Below are 21,084 nucleotides of genomic sequence, written 5' to 3'. Positions count from 1 at the left end.
TGCATATAACAGTCATCTCCTAAGACAACAACACATTCGGGAGGGAAACCATATGAATTAACTGTGTGGCAAAGCCTTTGTACATAACATCTCCTAATACATAAAAGAAAACATACTGGAAAGAAGTTATCTGGCTTTAACCAATGTGAAAAAACTTTTGCACTTCAGAATCATCCTCACACTCATGAAAGAAATCCTATTGGACAGTGCTTTTAACATGGTGAAACCATTCCATATTTGTATAATCTTCATCATCATGAAAGGATTCATACTGGAGAGAACTTTTGAATGTGTTAAAATGGTGAAGCCTTGCACAAATCTAGAGTCATCATCATCATCATAAAAGTATCCTTACTGGAGAGGAATTCTTTGACTATAAGCAATATGGAAAGACCTTTGTGTTCTTTGGTCTACTGAGATCCAACAGAACTGAAAAACTAGCTCAATGGAAATGACTTCCCTTTTGTGAAGGGGAAAGGGAAAGGGAATAGGGGAAATAGGAATGGAGGGTAGTAATGGGGGAGAGAAGGGAGTGGGACTACAATTGGAATTTAAAGCAAATAAACTTATTTTTAAAAAGAATAAAATGAATGGTGAATATCAATTACATGCAAAAGTATTATAAAATGTGTTTAGGGAAGACTTGTTGATAAATCTGATTCTCAACATTTACTGTTTTCAATTGCCCACTTTAGACAAGAAAAGTTCAGTCCAGTGGATGAATATGTAGGGAATGGTGAACTAACACCAGCCAGGAAGTTCTCTGAGAGTAATAGAACAGTGGTAGCCTGTAGAAGTTTTGTTGTGTATACATATATATTGTTCCAGGGGTTCTATTGAAAACCATCACAACCCAGACTGAACTTTGAGATGTGAAGGAACAGGCTTTCTCTTCCATGTATGACCCTGCTGCTGGCCTAGATGTGTAACCATGTAAGGGTAAGTTTTCTGTGCCTGACTTCAACTTTGCGACTGTCTTTAGACATAGATGCTACTAGCCAAATTTTATAGATGGCTTTTGACACTGATCCCTGCTAACTCTCTCCTCCTTTTAAATATAGGATGATTAGGATCTGTGCTCTTGTTCATATGATACGAATGTGCTATTTAATGCAAATCAAGCATTCCTGAAGTACCTAGTTTTGAACGATTATATACACCTCTCCATGTAGCATCCCAATCATTTCCCAAGGGGTATATAGCCTCTGTTTTCTGAAATTCAATTTGAACTTATTTCCTGAGGTGTTTCCTCTAGACAGAAGGAGAACCAAGTTCTTTGAAATGCTTGTGATCAAATGTTTCAGACTTCATAGCATTTCATATTTCACATGTTTCTGGATGTGAGATGGTCAATTAAACATTGTCTTGTGAGTGGGACTCTGTAAAATGAGTTATACTTAGTGTTAATTTCACAGTAAGGTTGCAGGCAAGCTTCAGGGTATGGAGTCTTCTGATGTGAGCAGAGTGGCCTATGGAGAAGTAATAAGATCAGAAATATTACTTCTTTGTTTTAATAGCTTTGTAGTATTGTGATAGGGTGGATGGCAGAGGAGGGAAACTCACCTTTGAGTGGACTATGGGAAGAGGATAGAGGGAAGAGAAAGGATGTGACCAGTAGGAGTTGAGAGAGGGGCCTTCAGTCAGGATATATAATGAATAAACTGTGAAAAAATTAAAAATAATTAATAAAAGAAAAAAGAATTAGAAAAACAAAACCAGAGAGCAAAAATTTGAGTTCAGTCTGGGTAACTGCCTTTGCTCAAAAAAAAAAAAAAAGATATAAAGAAAGAAAAGATTAAGCATCTTACCATGGTCTTCCTTCTTGATTACCTTCTCTAGGTCTACAGATTTTAGTATGAGCATCCTATATTATATGTCTAATATCCACTTATATGTGAGTATGTACCATGTGTGTTTTTTTGCTTCTGAGATACATTACTCAGGATGATAATTTCTAGATCTCACCATTTGCCAGCAAATTTCATGATTTCTTTGTTTTTAATTGCTGAGTAGTATTCCATTGTGTAAATGTACAGCAATTTCTGTATCCATTCCTCAACTGAGGGACATCTGGCTTGTTTCCAGCTTCTGGCTATTACAAGTAAAGCTGCCATGAACATGGTTGAGCAAATATCCTAGTTGTATACTTGAGCATTTTTTGGATATATGCCTAGGCGTGGTATAGCTGGATCTTGAGGTATCACTATTCCTAATTGTCTGAGAAATAACAGGAGCCTATCACAGAGGTCCTCTGAAAGACTCTACCCAGCAGGGTATCAAAATATATGCTGAGATTCAGAGCTAAACATTTTGCAGAGTGCAGGGAATGTTATGAAATAAGGGGGAGATAGAAATATCTGGATGGAACTGGAGCTCCACAAGGAGAAAAACAGAATCAAAGGTCTGGGCACAGGGGTCTTTTTGAGACTGATACTCTAAACAAGAACCATGCATGGAAATAAATTAGAACCCCTACACAGAAATAGTCCAGTGCAGCTCTGTATCCAAGAGGGTTCCCAATAATAGTACTAGGGACCATCTCTGACATGAACTCATGGGCTAGTTCTTGGATGAGCTCCACCTGAGTGGGGAACAATCCTGTCAGTCCACAGAGAAATACAAAGAAGCCAGTCTTGATGAGACCTGATTGACTATAGTCAGACAGAATGTGGGGAAGTCCTCCCCTATCATTGGACTGGGGGAGAGACATAGGAAAAGAAGAAGAAGGGAGGGTGATATTGAGAGGGAATGGTGGAGGGGCTATAGCTGGGATACAAAGTGAATAAACTGTAATTATTAAAATAAAATTAAAAAGAAAAGAAAAATTTTAAAAATGTTTAATAAAAGAAAGGAGAATCAAAGATGGTGGTACCAAGAGGACAGTATTTGCACAGCAGTATAGCAGTGACTACACAGCAAGCAACAGACCAACCTCTGAGCCCTAAAACAACAGCAATTGTGTTTCCAAGTTAAGAACAAACCCCACGAAGTGGGAAGTAATCGGGTCTTTACTCAGGACACCCAGATAAACCATGGAAGAGTTTCTGGGTCCCTGCAGGCAATAGGTCACCAGCCCAGAGACACATGACTGTGTGCTCTGGTTACCATCCCAGACTGTACTGTGGGCCCCACAACACCAGAGATTGGGATTTCCAGGCTATAGAAAACCCCACAGAGTAGGAAGCAATCAGGACTGACCTCAGGTCACCCTGAAAACCCCTGAAAAATGTCTGGGCTCTAGATGGTGCTCAGTCCAGAGAGCTGCTTATATGCCCAAATCACTGTCCCACACAGAACTGTGAGCACAAAAGCACCAGGGACCAGGTTTCCCTGTTGGGAGGAAACCCCATGGTGAAGGAAACATCAAGTCCAACCTCAGGGCATCCAGTGGAATTCCCCCACACTCCCCCAAAAAGTTCTCAGGAAAAGTTTTTGGGTTCCTTCTGATGCCCAGTCACCAGCATAAAGCCCCTTACCTGCTCCTGTGTGCTCTACTCAACATCCTAGACTGAACTGTTACCCCAAAACAGGACAGACTGGGTCACCCTGTCAGAAGATTACCATACAGTGGGGGAAACATCAATTCCAAACTCAGGACAACCAGTTCAGGAAAAGTTTCTGGGTTCCCACATGCTCCAGGTTGTAGCCTCCTACTGCATGCATGACTGCTGCACTCTCCTGTTGTTGATTACCACTTGGGTACTGGGGCACAGTGTTCCAACCTTAGATCTACAGAAGCCTGGGATCCACGAGATCAGCCCTAGACAAAACAGTAATTAATTATTCACTTTTACTTTTGCTAAGGGGAAAAGGCCCTTATGAAGGACAAGTTTTAAAATTCACTCCCAGCGTGATTCTTAAAGCTCTAGCAGGGTGGCAGGTCTACCCTAGCCTCACTAACAACAGAGGAAACACTCTGTCTGTACACCCTCAGGGACACAGGGCTAAAGTCAGGTTCACTGTTATCTGCAGTCTGTGGCCTGGAACACAAAATGAGGACCGGAAACCATTCAAGAAAAGACTGGCAGGCATGAAGGTGCAGACTTATAATTAGAGGACAAGAAGCTGAGGGAGGATGATGAGTTCCAGACCAACCTCGGCTTCATGTTTCCAAATTTTTTCCCACCAAAACCCAGAGAACTGGGCTGAAGAGATGGTTCAGTAGTTAGGACACATGTTGCTCTTGCAGAGGACTGGGTTGGGCTCCCAGCCCCTATATCAGGTGGCTCACAATGACCTCTAGCTTTTGGGCATCTCTTACCCTCTTCTAGCCTTTGCCAGGCATGTATACCCACATGCACACAGATAAATAAAATAAATCTACTTAAAAACTGAGAATGACAGACAGAGAGAGATGGACAGGTGGACACAGCATGAGCTCGCCCTGCACTGGAGACTACCGCTATGCTTAAGACCCCTCACTGTGCCTGCCAAGCTGCTGTGCACATCAACCTGCTTCAGCTCCTGCTAACCCTACTATGCAAGTCCATCAAATCTTCTGCTACTTTCTCTGTTCATCACTGCACACTAGTTCACTCTTTTTTTTCTTGAGGTGGGGTCTCATATACACTGGCTGCCCTTAATCTCGGTCTGTAGCTGAGGATGACCACAAGCCTGAATAGTGTTTTGAGCTTTTGATCTTAGCCATTCTGATGGGTGTAAGGTGAAATCTCAGGGTCATATTGATTTGCATCTGTCTGATAACTAAGTGCATTGAGCATTTTTAAGTGTTTCTCAGAGATATTCCTCTACAGAAAATTCTGTTTAGCTCTGTCCCCATTTTTATTAGATTACTTTTGATTTAAAACATTGTTTTTGAACAAGTTTTGAACCACATTTCTCTGGAAGAAATGACAGATTTTCACAACAATGTGTGTGTAATAGATATATGACAAAGATGGTAGATGATAGGTGTGAGATAGATGGCTAGATAACTGTAATAATATGTGTGCAACAGTAGGAAGGATACTTGTATAAAACATCGTGATAGGCTAGGGTCAAATAGAAGGGGAATAGGACCTTGCCTATCAGTGGACTATGGGAGGGACTTAGGCACAGAAGAGGGAAGGAAGATGTGAGCAGATGGAGATGAGGAAAGGGGGCACAGCCACAGTACAATTTGAATGAATTTTAATAAATGTTAATAATTAAAATAATAAACAGTAATGTTAAAAAAAAGGCATCAGGAATTTTATATTCATCTCCAAAGGTTATGAATTCCTAATTATTTTAAACTGTTAAAGGTCTATGTGAAAAAAGGCAGCATTCAAAATCATTAAGACTGAAACTTAGAGTATAAGACATGCAAAAATCACAGCAGATTTTAAAGATAAATGCACTGTACTGAGATACAGTCAGAAAGTTTCATGCACAGAGAAGTCAGGAAGTTTCGAAAAGTGGAGAGGACTACACATGCTTATTAATATATAGCAAATTTTATATATTAATCCTAGAGGCACAAAGAATTTTGACTGAAGAGATACTCTGTCAATTTCATAATAAAATATGCTGTATACATTGTAAATATAATAATCATGGACAAATTATTCAAAATTAGAATGCCTGTCTTTAAAATCATTGAATTTTTGTAACAGTAAAAATGTTTAGCTCTTGCAAAGTGTTTTTTTTAACTTTCAGAATTTACTGTTTTATTTTATTTATTATTATTATTATTATTATTTTATTACTTTATTATTTTTTTCAATGCAGTTTATTCAGGAATCTTGAACAATCATCTAACCCTGGGGAAAGCCAGCCCACAGCTTAAATAGCCTCTGGGTAGCCAACCCCAGCATGCCACGTGGGTAATGCAGATAGGTCCATATACATGGAAGCAAGCCAGATCCTCAGCCTTAGCCAAATGTGGAGTTGTTTGTGACAGAGAGCACTCACCATCGGGAAGGTGGAAGGCGGAAACCAGCTCCATCTTTAAGGCCCGGCATTACGCAGCTCTCTACAGTTCCCCCTTTTTTTTAGACGCATCAGGCAAGAGTAGAGGTCTGATCTCTGATATTAGAAATAAATTAGGACTTTGTACCGATGTTCATTTAGGTGTCATCCACCCAAAGAGCATCAGACCCATCTGATACCTTTTTCTCAGAGGCGGGACCTGGGGCATCAACCTGCATGCAATCAGACATGCTCTTCTCTGGGTCAAAAGCAGCTGACCCTGAGGGCAGTGCTTAGCCTCGCATCCTGAGTGTAACATTTTAGCTCCCATGCTTGGGGAGACTGTCCTGCTTCAATGGCTGTAAAGGCCTGAATGATCATGGCTGCATCACGCTGTTGTGAGACTCTAATCTTGCATATATACCACAGGCAAACCAAGGAGACCAACACCAGAAGGCCTGCTAACGCTCCCATGCCCGCCCATTCCTTCAGATGATTCGTGGCTGCAGCAATCCATGGTGATAATCCTGTGGCTAGTCCTGCGTCCACTCTGGTAGAATTTACCGTGACAATGGCCACTCTCAGCTGCTCCATCGTAGTATCGAATTCTCCAGTCCAATTACCTAAAATATAGCTCGACAATTGTTTAGACAGATTTGCAGCACAGGAAAAATTCTCATGTTGTATGCTACTGACTCAAAGTCCAGCATACTTACATTGACAGCCAGGTTGAGCGATTTGCCATAGGGTATCAATTTGCTCCTGCACGAGGTCAATCCTCTGATTGAACACCATCAAGTCTCCTTTTAGTTGAGCATTAATTCCTTTCTGTACATCTAAGGCATGTGCTACATTGGCTAAGAGGTTATTCAGGGTCTGAGCAGTCTGCCCAGTATGACTTATGGCTAATGCCCGGTGGTAGCTCCAACAGCCGACAATGAGATGGCAGTAACAATGGCAGCTGTAATTCCAAGATCCCTTTTCTGTCTGAAGAGAGTCATAGCGTGTGGGGCATCAACGGGCACAGGCACCCAGCGAGGCATGCGAGTAACCAGAGCATACCTAAATTTACTAGCATTCCAGCATTGGGCAAAAAAGCAAGTATCATTACCATGATTACTTGGCTCTATCTGGCTAATAATGAATAAAAATGGAGGATATAAACAAACAGGTGTGGGCTTATAGGAAATATTATGAGAAGCCTTAACCCCCTCGTTGGAACATCCTGCATCAGTTCTAGAACTAGCAGTGGTGGTGTCCGAGGTCTGAGTAGGTTCAGGAGACCATTGCCCCCAGGGGCGAGACGTGCTCCATGCCAATTGACTAACTCCATATTTTCCTCCACTTTTGAAAGTCATTTAAGGTTCTTAAATTATTTTTCCCCTTTTTTTAAAATTTTTCATCAATTACACTTTATTCATTCTGCATCCCCCCATAAGCCCCTCCCTCCTCCCCTCCCAGTCCCACCCTCCCTCCTCCCTCTGCTTGCATGCCACTCCCCAAGTCCACTAATAGGGGAGGTTCTCCTCTCCTTTCTGATCTTAGTCTGTCAGTTCACATCAAAAGTGGCTGCATTGTCCTCTACTATGGCCTGGTAAGGCTCCTCCCCCCCAGAGGGAGGTGATCAAAGAGCAGGCCAATCAGATTATGTCAGATGTGTACAGCCTTTAACTTGAGAATTTAGGAATTTTAACCAAGAGGAAAGCAAAGTCATGCATCTGGGGAGCAAGAGACTAGGATAAATGTGACTTGAGCCAACAACACTTGTCTCAGAAATATTTTTCCAAAACAATGAAGATGCAGCTATTCTAGAGTTAATATGCACCATCAGGGAGAATGTACGCCACACACAATCAAATGGTTAATTAAAAAAGTTTTCTTTAATAATAGCATGTATCTAGCTCTAGTTAATGCTATAAGACAACCTAAAACTGATTTTGTATTCCATACATTCAGTCTTCCTTAAGTCTCTTTTAGGCTCCAGTTTATACATTAAACAATTTAAATATGGACCAGAGAGTTCAAGTCTAGCCACTGAGCCAATTGGGAGATTTACATAGCAAAGCTATTCCTAAAATGATTTATGTACTCCACTCCCCTAATACAGTAGGTCATTATTCAGTGACAGGGTATAAGTGAGATGTCTTGGAAGGAAACAGGAGACATCTATGAATTGATCAGACAATCTCATACAATGGTATAAAACCATGAAAAGTCTAATAAACAACACTGCACAAGGGGAACACAGGATCTCAAGAACATTATTTACCAAGAACACAGTGACTTTGGAACTGATGTGGGTATTTCCAGGTGTTAGAAAGCGTTGGGTTCTCAGAATCTGAAGGAAACCCTCCTCAAATGCCCTGAATCTGCAGCTCACCCTATTCCTGGTTTTAGAATAGGAACAGTGCTTCATTTTAAATACCTCATAATCTTGGAGAAATCTCCCAAAGCCTAGGCCACAGGTAGATCTGGCTCTGCCAAGCATAAGTGAGGAGTGTGAGAAGAAGTTAGGTCACTCTCCATACACGAGGCTTTTGGAGAAAGCTTTGTTTGATCAGGGCAGTGTTTTCCTTATTCAATTGGTTTTCACCAGATGTCTTCACCATGTGACAGAGCTATGCTTTTCTTAAGAAAACTGCAACTTTATGGCACAACAGTCTTCAATGCTGGCTGTCAGTCTGTAATGTCAATTAAGCAGCTTGTTAGATGCCTGTTCTTTGACATGGACATGGGCCAGTGTTTCATATGAATCAGGGCTGTCTCCCTGGTTATGGCTGGAGACAAATTTGTTGACTATTGTCTTAAGCAAACATGTATTTCCTAGCATCCTTATCTCAAGCATGTCTGGTTGGCATGCTACTTATTTATGTAGCCCTTAGCTAAATTCTACTTGGTGTGACTTCCTGTCACCTAAGTATTGGTAAATCCTTTACATGAACAATTCTAGGCATTTACACCACAGCTTTATAATGAAGTGCTACTCAACACGTTATTTACAACCTCCACAAAATTTCTTCCAAAGGAATCTTATACCTGAATGTTAAATGCCAAGGTCAGAAATTGGAAAAGATACTAGAAACTAGGCTTCTCTGAGTTTGCATCCTACCAAGGACATTTCTGTGTTCAAGCCCCTGCTGCAAATACTTTGTAAACATGCAAGCCCATAGTGCGTAAGGAGGGAGCCTCCAGTGTCCCAGCCCTCTCCAAGCAACTCTTCCACTTTACTAGAAAGATTAAACTATCTTCACATTCCAAACCTTGCAGCGCCATCTCCCACTGAACCCATTGAAACATTTTCCTAATTAACAGTTAACTGGTAAAACTTGCTGTTACCTTAACCAACGTGCCTAAATTGTAAAAATATATCACTTACAAAGCCCTGCTTTATTACAGACAGAGCACTCACGTCTTTTTTTTCTTTATAACCTTGTGCTCCAGACCAAATGTCAAGAGCTATAAATTAAGGGCCTTCGAATCCAGACCAAATGTCGTAGAAAACAGTTAAAGGCCTTGAGCCCAGTGGCCTGGTTCATCACAGCCTCCAACATAAACTCCCTTGTCTAACCCACAACGTTAAAATTTGATTGTATGAACCCAAGACTCTCCAAGGGACCCGACCCTTATGGATTAACTCTTGAAATATACAATAAAGCTTACCCTAGGGCACCGTTCAGATCCTGAACTGGCTGCCTCCCTGAGCACAATAAATAAAGTTTTAATTTTAACCTTCTGTTCCAGAAATGAGTTTTCTCTGCTCAGAACCCAAAGCCAAAATAGTCAAAATATTCAGATGCTCTGCTGTGTTCAGGGATAGGAAAAGGGACCTCTCCCATGGCTGATTCTGGCTGCTTGTTCACACTCAGCCTTACGAAAGATCCTACACTGCAGTTCCTGCTGTTCAGCCTCGTGCTCCACAAGGTTGGGGACACTGACCACATAATCACCATGTTGAGACTTTGGAACTTGTCTGAAATCCTCTCACAGAACACAGCAGCTGCGCTCATACCAGAGCAAACCAACCATTCAATCCAGCTCAGCTATAGAGAGAACATGCACCATGGCACCAGGAAGAATCCGCCTCTTCCTCTACGGGAGGGATGGAAGATCCTGATTGGCCAGTGAGTCTTGAGTGACATGAGCACATCCCTTTGGCTTACACTGTACTGAAGGGACAAGGCTTAGTGATTTTTGGCCCAGGCTTCAATTTCCAGACCGAATCTTCTTCAGATCTGCAGATTTCCTTTTCATCATCATTTGTGCCAGTCCTCCCCTAGCCTACCTTCTGTCTTCCAGCACTCAGGATGCAATTCCCCTCTTCCTCCTGGAATCAAGGTGAATATTGCACAACCATTATTCAACCTGTATCAGAGTGAACAGTCTGTCCCACAGGTAGAAGGGTGCCAAGACTATTAAGAATTACAGAGAAATTTTAGAAAATGCAAGGAGATTTTTGTTCTGTGACTTCACACTGGGGCCAGGTAAACTGCAACCACTTTTCTCCTAGAAGTTAAGAGACAACCCCAGTGGGGGAAAGGCAGGAAAAACATGACACTTTGGAGTACTATCATCAGGTAAATCTTCTTCCTCAATGGGAAGATGAAGAAAACAGAAAGCTGTACTAGTGAAGGCTCTCTACACGAAAAGAACTGACAGAATAAATTTCTCTGTATGTATACAGCTAATACACACACACACACACACACATATATATGTTTACACATATATATATGTATGTATGTATGTATGTATATATGATTTGGTATTTTGAGCCGGGCTTCTCCTTTTAGCCCTGGCTGTCTTGGACTAGATGTGTAGACGAGGCTGACCTTGAACTCACTAAGACTGACCTGCTTCTTCCTGCCAGAGGTCTGGAATTCAAGGTCTGTGCCACTAACTCCATCTCAGATTTTGTTTTAATTTTATCTTTTGTTTTTTTTAAGACCGGGTTTCATCATGTAGGCCTGTCTGTGCTGGACTCTCTTTGTCAACCAGGCCAACACTGAACTCACAGGGAACAGCCTGTGTCTGCCTTTCAGGTACCTGGATTAAAGGCTTGGGCAAGCCAGGCTGGCAAGACTTTAGACTTTTAAGGATTTGCTTAAGGGAGGGTTTCTTATATAACTAAATTTTTATAAGATTTTTGAGTGGGTGGATGAGGGGACCTCTGATTATTATTATCTGTATGTGTCTGTGTGTGCATTAAATCAGACATTGTTGCCATCCTCATAGACCTTCTTAGATCAGAGCTTTTACTCTTATGCTTAAGAAATTTTATTTTATTTTTTTAGAAAAACATCTCCCCAGGCAGTGAGTTCTGTGCTGAGCATCACTTGCACTGTGGGTCTGATCCTCTGAGGGCAAGGAATCATATGAAAAAAGAGAGAGTTAGTATCACCTGGAGAAGACAGGAGCTCCACAAGGACCAAATATATCTGGGCACAGGGGTCTTTTCTGAGACTGTATCTCCGATCAAGGACCATGTATGGATATAACCTAGAACTCCTGCTCGGATGGAGCCCATGGTAGCTTAATAGGCAAGTGTATTCTCTAGTAATGTGAACAGGGACTGTTTATGACATGAACTCGATGGCTGTCTCTTTGATCTACCCCCACCCCCAGGGAGGAGCTTCATAGACCACAAAGGTGGACATTGCAGCCAGTCCTGAAGATACCTGATAAGGTAAGGTGAGGAGTACCTCCCTTATCAGTGGCCTTGGAAAGGGGCATGGAGAAAATGAGGGAGAGAGGGTGGGGTTGGAAGGGAGTGAAGGAGTGTGCTACAGCTGGGATAAAAAGTTAATAAACTGTAACTAATATTAAAAAAATATATAAAACAGAGAACAGATCTCAATGTAGAATTCTCAACAGGAGAATCTCATATGGCTGAGAAACACTATTCAGGTTCCGCATCCTTAGCATTTAAGGAAATGCAAATGGAAACTTCTTTGAGCTTTAATTTTACACATGTCAGAGTGGTGAAGTTTAACAGGACAAGTGACAGCTCACTCACACTGACAAAGGTGTTGGGGAAGGGGAACACTCCTCCATTGCTGGTTGGAGGGCAAACAAATACAGCTAACATTGTATTTTCTCACAAAACTGGGTAAGAGGATGCCTAAAAGCCCAGGCTGATGTTAGGAGAGAGCGTTTTTCTCTGAAAAACAATAGCAGGGCCACACTCTGGAGGAAAGCTTATACACAGTGCACTGAAAGTGGAGAGGTGGACCAGGTGCAGGCTGAAAGATTTCACCCCTATGTTCTAGTCTCTTTGGGGTGAGACAGTACTGTACAGGCTCCCAAAAAAGAAACCTGGACACAAATCCAGAATAAAAACTACTCCACCTAAAATCTGTATTGCTTGCAAGATGTAAAGGGGCAGTGATGGCCCCAAACTTGCTTGAGTGGTGAGCTAATGTTTGGTTTAACTTGCAGCCCAATTCATGAGATGGAACCCATTCCCTTGATGGCCAGGAATGTCTCCAAGACATAAACATGCTGAGATGTCGTGGCTGTTAGTTCTATATTTTTGTGAGACTCCTAACATTAAGAACAGGTGTAGCTTTGACTCTCTCACCTGCTCTTGAGAGTCTTTTCCCCTATTGGGTTCCTTGTCCATCCTCACTGTGAGGTCTGTTGGCCTTGTCTTTTTTGTATCTTGTTCGGCAGTCCTATCTTAGAGGCCTGTTCTTTTCTGAAAAGGATATAGAGGAAGGAAGTAGTTATGGGGAAGAAGGGAGTTATGCTGGATGTGGGAGAAGGGCAGGGAGGGAAAACAGTGGTCAGAATATATTGTATGAGGGAAGAATCCTTTTCAATTAAAAAGCATTAATTTAATTTTTCTACCTAAAAATGCAAAGAAGAGACGCAATCAAAGAGAAGTGAAATAGTGAAGATAAGGAAAACAAAATCATGATGTACAGTTATTATTCTGTGTGCAAAGAGGGGAAACATCACTCTGGAGCTTAACAAGCTTATTCTTTAGTCTTATCTAGATCTATGAAATCAGATGTTTTGCTCTCACCAATGTGAAATGTATATCACACAGGTAAAATGAGGTAATTTTCTGGTGTTATGTGGAATTACAGGGTCCCTGCTCACTTAATTCCAAAAGAGTACTCTTTCTTCTCTATAATAAAAACTAAAGTTTGGAGCTGGAGAGGTGGCTCAGCAGATAAGAACACTCTCTGTTCCTTCAGAGGTCCTGAGTTCAATTCCCAGAAAGCACATAGTGGCTCACAATCATCTATACTGAGATATGTTGCCCTCTTCTGGCATGCAGGTACAAATGCTGATAGAACATTAATTAAATATATAGTCTTTAAAAAAACAAAAAAGTAAATTTGAATAATATTCACAATAATATAAATAAGTATGTAATGTTATACACTATTTATGCATAACTATATAATACATTAAGTATATACAAACTGATATTTTAAAATGCTAAGTGTTTAAACATGTTTTCCCAATAAAAATAAGTGTCATCATCTAAGGTGGGTTAGCTGATCAAAACAAAACTAAGAAAAGTCTTACTTGTCTAATATTATTACATTTTTATTCAACTGTAATTTGTCATTATTTCAATTCAAACAAAACAAGTCAGTCTGTTTCCTAACTCATTTTCACTTCATGCAGCATGACTCATTGGCAGAAAACTCTTATGCCATGAAAATAAACCAACTTTCTGCATTTTTATAGTATATTGTAAAAGCACATTTGCTTTTTATTTCAATAACAACTTTTGCTCTAAAAAGCCTGAGATTTGATTTTCCTTCTCTGCATACCAACTAAAAATATGTTACAAAAATTCTTTGAAAGTGATTGCTTTAGCTAGGTTGTGTTGTTTTTGCCCTTCATTTTCTATTGTGAACTATAAGTTAGACAAGTTGACTGAAGCTCTCCTACCCAATGAACAAATGGGAATGCAGCAAGATTGAAATCAGAGAGAGAGAGAGAGAGAGAGAGAGAGAGAGAAGTTTGTTGATTTGACACTGCTTATGCTGTAATTATACACTGTTTCATGACCAATATAGCACTGACTGTGAAAGTCTTTTGTAAGTGTATAATCCCTTTACCATTGTTATTGCCTTCATTCATTTACCATACCATCCTTCTGAGTCACAAACCATGACCTCAACAAATACGGAATTAGGTTATTTTAAAAGTTATCCACCACGAACATAAACACAATAAGCGTGAGAATACAGATACTTTTTTAAAACTAATCAAAAGCACATGAAACTTTACTGAGAAGACTGCTGGGATCAATAGCAATTTTGTCATTTTATGAGAGCTACATGCAATGTAGGCACACGTAAACATGGATACAATAAGAAGGTATGAAGAACATGGTTTATTGTGCTTTTTTTGGTAATGAGGAGGTGTAGGTGTAGGTAACACCAACAAATGCATCAGATTACAAACACTAAATACTTGCAGTTTTACATGAACTATAAGAACACAAACTGATGTTACTTAATTTTAGTTCAAATCTGTGGGAATTCCTAAATTCCGCTATCAAGAGATTATTTTGTATGCTAATACATGATCCCATACCACATTCAAATTTATTGTTCAATTGTGAACCATGTTTTATTTTCACTTTTTGTCTTCTCAAATTATACATGGGGGAATAGCTTTTGTAACCATAGCAATGTATTATGTGTCAGTAAACTCTATACTGAAGTCTTCTTTCTATGGCTGTGTAAATTATTTCATCACTTTCAATTTTATATACTAACTGTAGTTTGCTAAACAAATGATTATGTAGGATATCATTTACCCTTTTATACTAGAGTAAACAACACCAATGGGATGATGTATTTTTAAAAAAAAGATGTTGGCTATTTTCTATTTCAGTATGAATTCACCAGAATCCAAAGAAAATTTCTATGAATTTCTAAGAGGAAAGCTGATTCCAAAGCTATGTCCCATGAAAAAATGACAAAGAATTCCAAATAGGATAATGAAGTAAGAGTACACACATATGCAGCTGTGACCTCAGAACGTATCTCAGAGCTACAACTATCAAGAATGTGTACAACAGTTGTGACCAAATTAGGAGACAAAGAGAAAAAGCCAAAATCATAAGCCTAAAAATATATTCAAGTTTTCCTCCAAAGACCCAAGGAAACTCTGCCAGGAAAAATGTGACTTGACCAAGGTTACTTATGGTTATGTGTGTACAGAAATTAAATAAGCACAGACTGCAAAACTCTTACAAAAGCAACTCAAACTGACCCCTAAAGTATATTTCTGATAAACCAGCTACTGCAGGTCACTCTTCCAAAAGGAGAGACTACATGCTCAATGGTCTGGAGCTCACTGTGGAAAAAAAGTGATCAAAAAAGAGGGCTACGATTCTAAAGCCCCTCATGCCTTCTTGTGGTTTCAGGCAAATCCAGCACCAATGAAAGCAATACACAACCAATGTGGTGAGTGTTTTCATGTTTTCTTACTCCCACATGGATTGTGCCATAAGATATGGAATCTGCCGTATCTACCTCCCCAACACTATGCACAACGTAAAAACCTCTGCATCTCAGAAATTCCTTTTGTGTCCTGAAATTAAATTTTCCTGAATCACACCAGTATGGCTGAAAGTAACAAAAAGATAAAAATATTCCAAACAAAAATTGATGGAGGATGCACATCGCCCCCTTTTTCCAGCTTCAAAACTATTTATAAAATTTGCCACACAAACCTGAATGTGGAATGCAAGGTTCAGAACTTCTAGAGAGCAGACCATCAGTTTTCCAATTTCTCTTCTTACCACACACCAAAAGCTATGTGTGTGTGTGTGCACTGGACAGGGATATTTTAAGTATCACAGCTTTGAGCTGCCAGGGATGCAGAGGAATTCTCCCAGCTCCCACCTACTGCCCCAAAGGAATCCACACTTAAGAGTCAGAGACCAAGGACCAATCCCCAAATCACCACATAGATCAACAGAATGACAGTTGACCCACAGTCTCAGCATCACAATATCAGACTCTGAGAGCTTAGCAGATCTGTTCCTCCTGGTTTTGGTACAGTGGCCCACACACTCACCATTGCATGGTTTGAAGTCCCCCTCACAGTTCTCTTCAGCTGCATCAGAAAAGAATCCTGGAAACAAACTATGAGCTACCTCCCACTGGTGCTACTGATTAATAGGTCTGCCTAGAGTCCCTCGTTTCCTTTGACTACCCAGCTGGGCTTAAGGACACTAACAGCTACTCTACTAGGGGATGAGATCAAATAGCTCAGGCAGCTGAGACCTTCCCAGCTGGGCCCACACCTTAGGCACACACAGAGCCCTACTCTAAGAAATCTGTATTTTAGTGTGACGTTCCCGTCTCCAAGACAAAAGGAGACAGTTCCTCTTCTACCTCACAGGGTCCTTTGTGTGGACATTCCAACACACAATCATTGTTCAGTGTCACTATCTCTACATTATAGCTGAGAAATCCTGAAGCCAAACAAGTCAAAGTCAAACAATAACAATTAAAACAAAAATTGACGAAGAATTTGAAAGGAGTGGTAAATGGGAAATGAATGGAAAAAAAAAGAAATAAAAAAGAATGGTCATGGATGATTCTAGGTATGGTGGGGTAGAAAGTTTATTATAGAGAAAAGGGATAGAATAGCGAGAGTCAGGGACATCTGGGAGAGTCCAGAGTGGACATGACTGTGAGCATTATGAGGAAAAGTAGGAGGGGAGAGGGGAAAGCTAGACCAAGACCCTGGATAGTAAATGATAGATGAAAAAGCCCAGGTAACCAAAATGGTTGGATTACATAAGGAAGATCACCCAGGGGAAGGGGAACTCAGACCCTGGTCTAGAAGGCTGGGCATGCCAAGCATTACCCTATGGCAGGTAGAAACAAGGATGCTGGGAGAACCAGCAGCTGAGCCTGCTTTTATTTGTTAAATAGGTACCTCAGCCATTTGTCCCAGGATTTGAGACTTAACAGTAGGGAAGAATGAGGAGGTTGAAATGATTTCACTATAATCTCAAAACTTGTTTTAAAAAGTTGAAACTGGCTTCATGCCCCAAGATTTTTCTGGGACTAGACATGCATAGAAGAGCACACCAAGTATTATGCACTCCTTTTCTCTTGGGATGCACATTATTGTTAGAGTAATAACATTCCTGTTAGGCTCAGCCACACCAGTTTGCCCAGGTCTTCTGTGTTTGTTGAACCAGTGTAACTAAAGAAATTTGGTTTCTAGAAATAAGTTTAGTTCCTCTTCTACAATTTTGATTGCCTTGGTCTGTGAACTCCAAGTAGTACCAGTTTGGACTTTTCCTAACCATTTAAACTGAATAACTGACACTTCTGTCCAAGCAGGAAAGCTCTCACCATCCTTCTTCTCCATCCCTTTCTGTGCTATGATGACACCAGCTTCAAAGTAGGTCATTGAACTCAATTCATTCAGAGGTCCCTCTTTATTTGTAATTACCCACACTATGAAAGCCAGGGATGTTTGAGGGACCTCATTCACTGGTTCCTTTTGTATTTCACTGACCAGGTTAAGGTCCAGCCTGAAATGAGTTGCAAGACATTGGACCACAAAGGCAGGATTAGGTGGTTCAAAGGAAGTCTTAACTACATAGCATGAAGAAACGCTGAGTTTTTGGAGACATTTCTCTAAACAGAAACTAATGAGAAATCCATTTTTAATTAGGAATGAAATTCTTTTTTTAATTTTTTTAATTTTAATTTTAATTTTAATTTTTAATCTTTTAATTTTAATTTTAATTTTAATCTTTTTTAATTTTCTTTTCTGTGCATTAGTGTGAAGGTGTTAGATTGCTTGGAATTGGCATTACACACATCTGTGAGCTGTCACATGAGTGATGGGAATTGAATCTGGGTCCTTTAGAAGAGGAGACAGTGCTCTTAACCACTGAGCCATCTCTCCAATACCAGGAATGAAATTCTTAATGGCTCATAAATGTTGGAGAAGAGAAAGAAATAAGAGATTAGAGCAGTGATGCATAAAGAAAGTAAAACTTACTAAGTAATACCAACAATTGACTTTTTTAGAAAGATAAATATAATTGAAAAACTACGTAGGTATACGGACTTTGAATAAAAGCAGGCCTTTCTCTGGTAGAGCTAATAGCATTAATCAGATACTGTTTGACCTTGATTCTACCTGCAATGTTAGCTGCTGAGATTGGTAACCTGACATACAAAGCTACCACCAATAGATGAGTCTCAAATTTTTGAGCAGAAATAGCCCTGTCTATGAAGACCGTAAATAAATGCATAGGATAGACATTACTTGGAAATTCAGTATTCACTGGCTCCATCTGACCTACCGAAATTGAACACCCACCAATCTGGTCTGTTTTCACTTACATGCAAAAGTTAATTCATGCTAGAAATTGAAAAATCACTAACCCTGTGGGGATCATGTCCTTCTTCATAGAGTGACCCCTGCAGCTGACTGCCTTAAACTTTAGTCTTTGATCTAGCTATTGCCTATCCTGTTTCACCCAGCAATTGTACATAATAAATTGTTCTTCCTGTTCTGAACAGAAGACATAAACCAAGCTCTACATGGAAATCCTTTCACTGTAAGTACAATGGACAGTTTATTATTAACTCAAATTATAAAGCTCTTTTTTGTTACAGCCCTTTAACTAAGGAATTTAGAAAGTTTAATCAAGAGGAAAGCAAGGTCACTGCACTAGGGAGAAACAGACTTGGATGAAGGTGACCTCAGTCTGAACAGCTTGTCATGGAAACAATTATCTACCAAGTTGAAGATGCAGCTGGTCTAGAATTAATATCCCCTCCCAAGGAGAAATCACTGTAAACACAATTAAAAGATTAATTAAGACAGCATACATTTAATGACAGCATACATTCAGCTCTGGCCAATGCTCAAAAGGAGCCAGCTGAGGACAGAATTTTGCATTACATGGATCTTGTAACCCTTAAGTCACTTTTAGGTTCAGGCCCCAGGTTATGTTTTCAACAATTTAAATGTGGACTGGAGTCTAGCTACTTAGAAAGATTTACATAGCAAAATATTGCCAGAAGTACACCAGTGCCCTCAAACAGCAGGCTACTCTTCAATGACAGGGTCCTGAAGTGAGTATGCCAGAAGAGGAGAAGACAGGAAAAAGCAACATTGGAAAAAAAAATAAAAGCTGAGGTGGGGAGGTCTTGTACAAGTTATGTGTTAAGAGTTTTTGTCCTTCAGTTCATTTATTTAATCACTTAACACCCAGATGGAAACCTCCAACTTCCTTTCCTCCCTTTCTCACCCCCACACCCCACTCCTCCCTACCTCTATCCTCATAGAAGCAGAGTCCCTTCCCCACTTAAGTACCAACATACCCTGATGTATCAAGTCTAATTGGGACCAATTGTACCATTTCCCACTGAATCTAGGCAAGGAAGGCCAGGTGGAGTAAAGTGATCCAAACACAGAGTCAGAAACAGCCAGAAACTCCCATTGTTAGGAGAGCTACATGATGACCAAGCTGCACATCTGCTACAAATGTGGAGGGGTGCTAAGTCCAGCCCACTCTTACTACTTAGTTGGTAGTTCAGTCTCTGTGAGCACCATGGGCCAAGTTAGCTTCTCAAGAATAGCATCTGGTATACTACTTTTAGGGGAAAATAGAAGGAAATGGTTAACTTCTGTGATGTCAGCAGAAAATATCATAGGATGGAACAAACTCATGAGGACTCTAATGAAACAAAGCTGCATTACGAGGAACACAGGATCTCTCAAGAACATTACTAACCAAGCCTACAATGGCCTTGGGACTGACAATCAAAGACATGTTGTGGGAAGAGCTGGGATCTCAAGATCTGAAGCAATGCCTCCCCAAAGGCCTGGGACCAAGATCATGACAGGCTCTCCCAAACATTTTCTTGGCTTTTGAGAAGGATCTCCATTTTATTCTCAATACATGGAGAACTTAGGGAAAGTTCCAAAGGCCTAGACCCCTGTCTGTTATGGGCTATGCTAAGAATGTTAATGGGTTTGAGAAAGAACTATGCCCTTCCCCTTAAATGACAGCCTCATGGTATGCCTTTATTGATTAAGTCAGCCATGAACACAAACAAGTTTTTGTTTGTTTGTTTGTTTGTTTGTTTGTTTTCCTTTTCAAAGAGTTGTCAACCAGTATAGACTTGCCCCTGTGGCAAAACTATTCTTTCCTCAAAAAGAAAACTGGACCTTTAGGTAAATGAATTTTAATTCAGAACATGGTTGTTCTGGCAAGAGATCACATCTAAAGACTTTCTAGGTCTATATGATCTGGTTGGAATACAGACACACCTTTACTCCTAGGAGAAAGTGATAAGCAGTCTTGTTGTCAAGGCCAGCCAGGTATAGAGCAAGCTTCAGGTAAAGAAGTGCTTCTGAAGTGGTCTGGGTATGGTGGTAGAAAACTTTAATCCTAGCCCTCAGGAAACAGGCATGCAGATGACTGAGCTCTAGACATTTCTGCACAAGCTGTTCAGCTAAGTCAGTGAGGTGAGAGTCAGTGAGCTCAAGTTGAGTTTGCAGAATTCAGAAAAAGTTTTCACTGGAGACTTTTACAAACACAACTTAAAGAGAGAAACTAGACACAGGTGAAGACAGACAGAGCCAGAGAATGAGAACAATCCTGAAGATTATAACATATTGCCAATGTTAGTATGAGGCCAAGTGGAGCAATTCAATCAGAAACTAAGAAAAGCCAAATTGATTCAGTCACCTTGGAGGAGAGTGTGAGCTAGAAGAGCTGAGCTGAAGAGGCTAGAAAGAGTTCAGAAACAACTAGAAAGGGTGAGCACTAAGTCTTAGAGGATGAAAACATTCTAGGCCTAGATTAGATTGTATGGAGCCTAGAACCTTGCAGGACTAGGCCTAGGTTAGCAGATGAAAGCACTAAGCTTTTGGAGGACAATTACATCAGGGGAATAAAAGTTGCTTTAACACCTTTATGTCATCACAGGCCATGATGTTGGTAGTGACCCTGTAAGACCACCTTGAGCAGCTCGGTAGAGGCCTGATCTTTGATATGAGGATTGCCCTGTTACCCGGTTGTAAACCAGAGTCGTCTCTCTCCTTTGCTAGGGTTGGAACCAAATTTCTGGACAAGCCATTCAACTTGTGTATGCTAGCATGCTAATCTCTAACAGGCCTGGTTAGCATACTATTTACCTGTGGGGTGGTTTAGAGGCAATCCTCCCCCAG

Source organism: Meriones unguiculatus, assembly GCF_030254825.1.
Source record: "Meriones unguiculatus strain TT.TT164.6M chromosome 13 unlocalized genomic scaffold, Bangor_MerUng_6.1 Chr13_unordered_Scaffold_37, whole genome shotgun sequence".
Classification (NCBI taxonomy): domain Eukaryota; kingdom Metazoa; phylum Chordata; class Mammalia; order Rodentia; family Muridae; genus Meriones; species Meriones unguiculatus.
The sequence above is the reverse complement of the archived record's forward strand: the minus strand, read 5'-3'. Positions refer to the sequence as shown.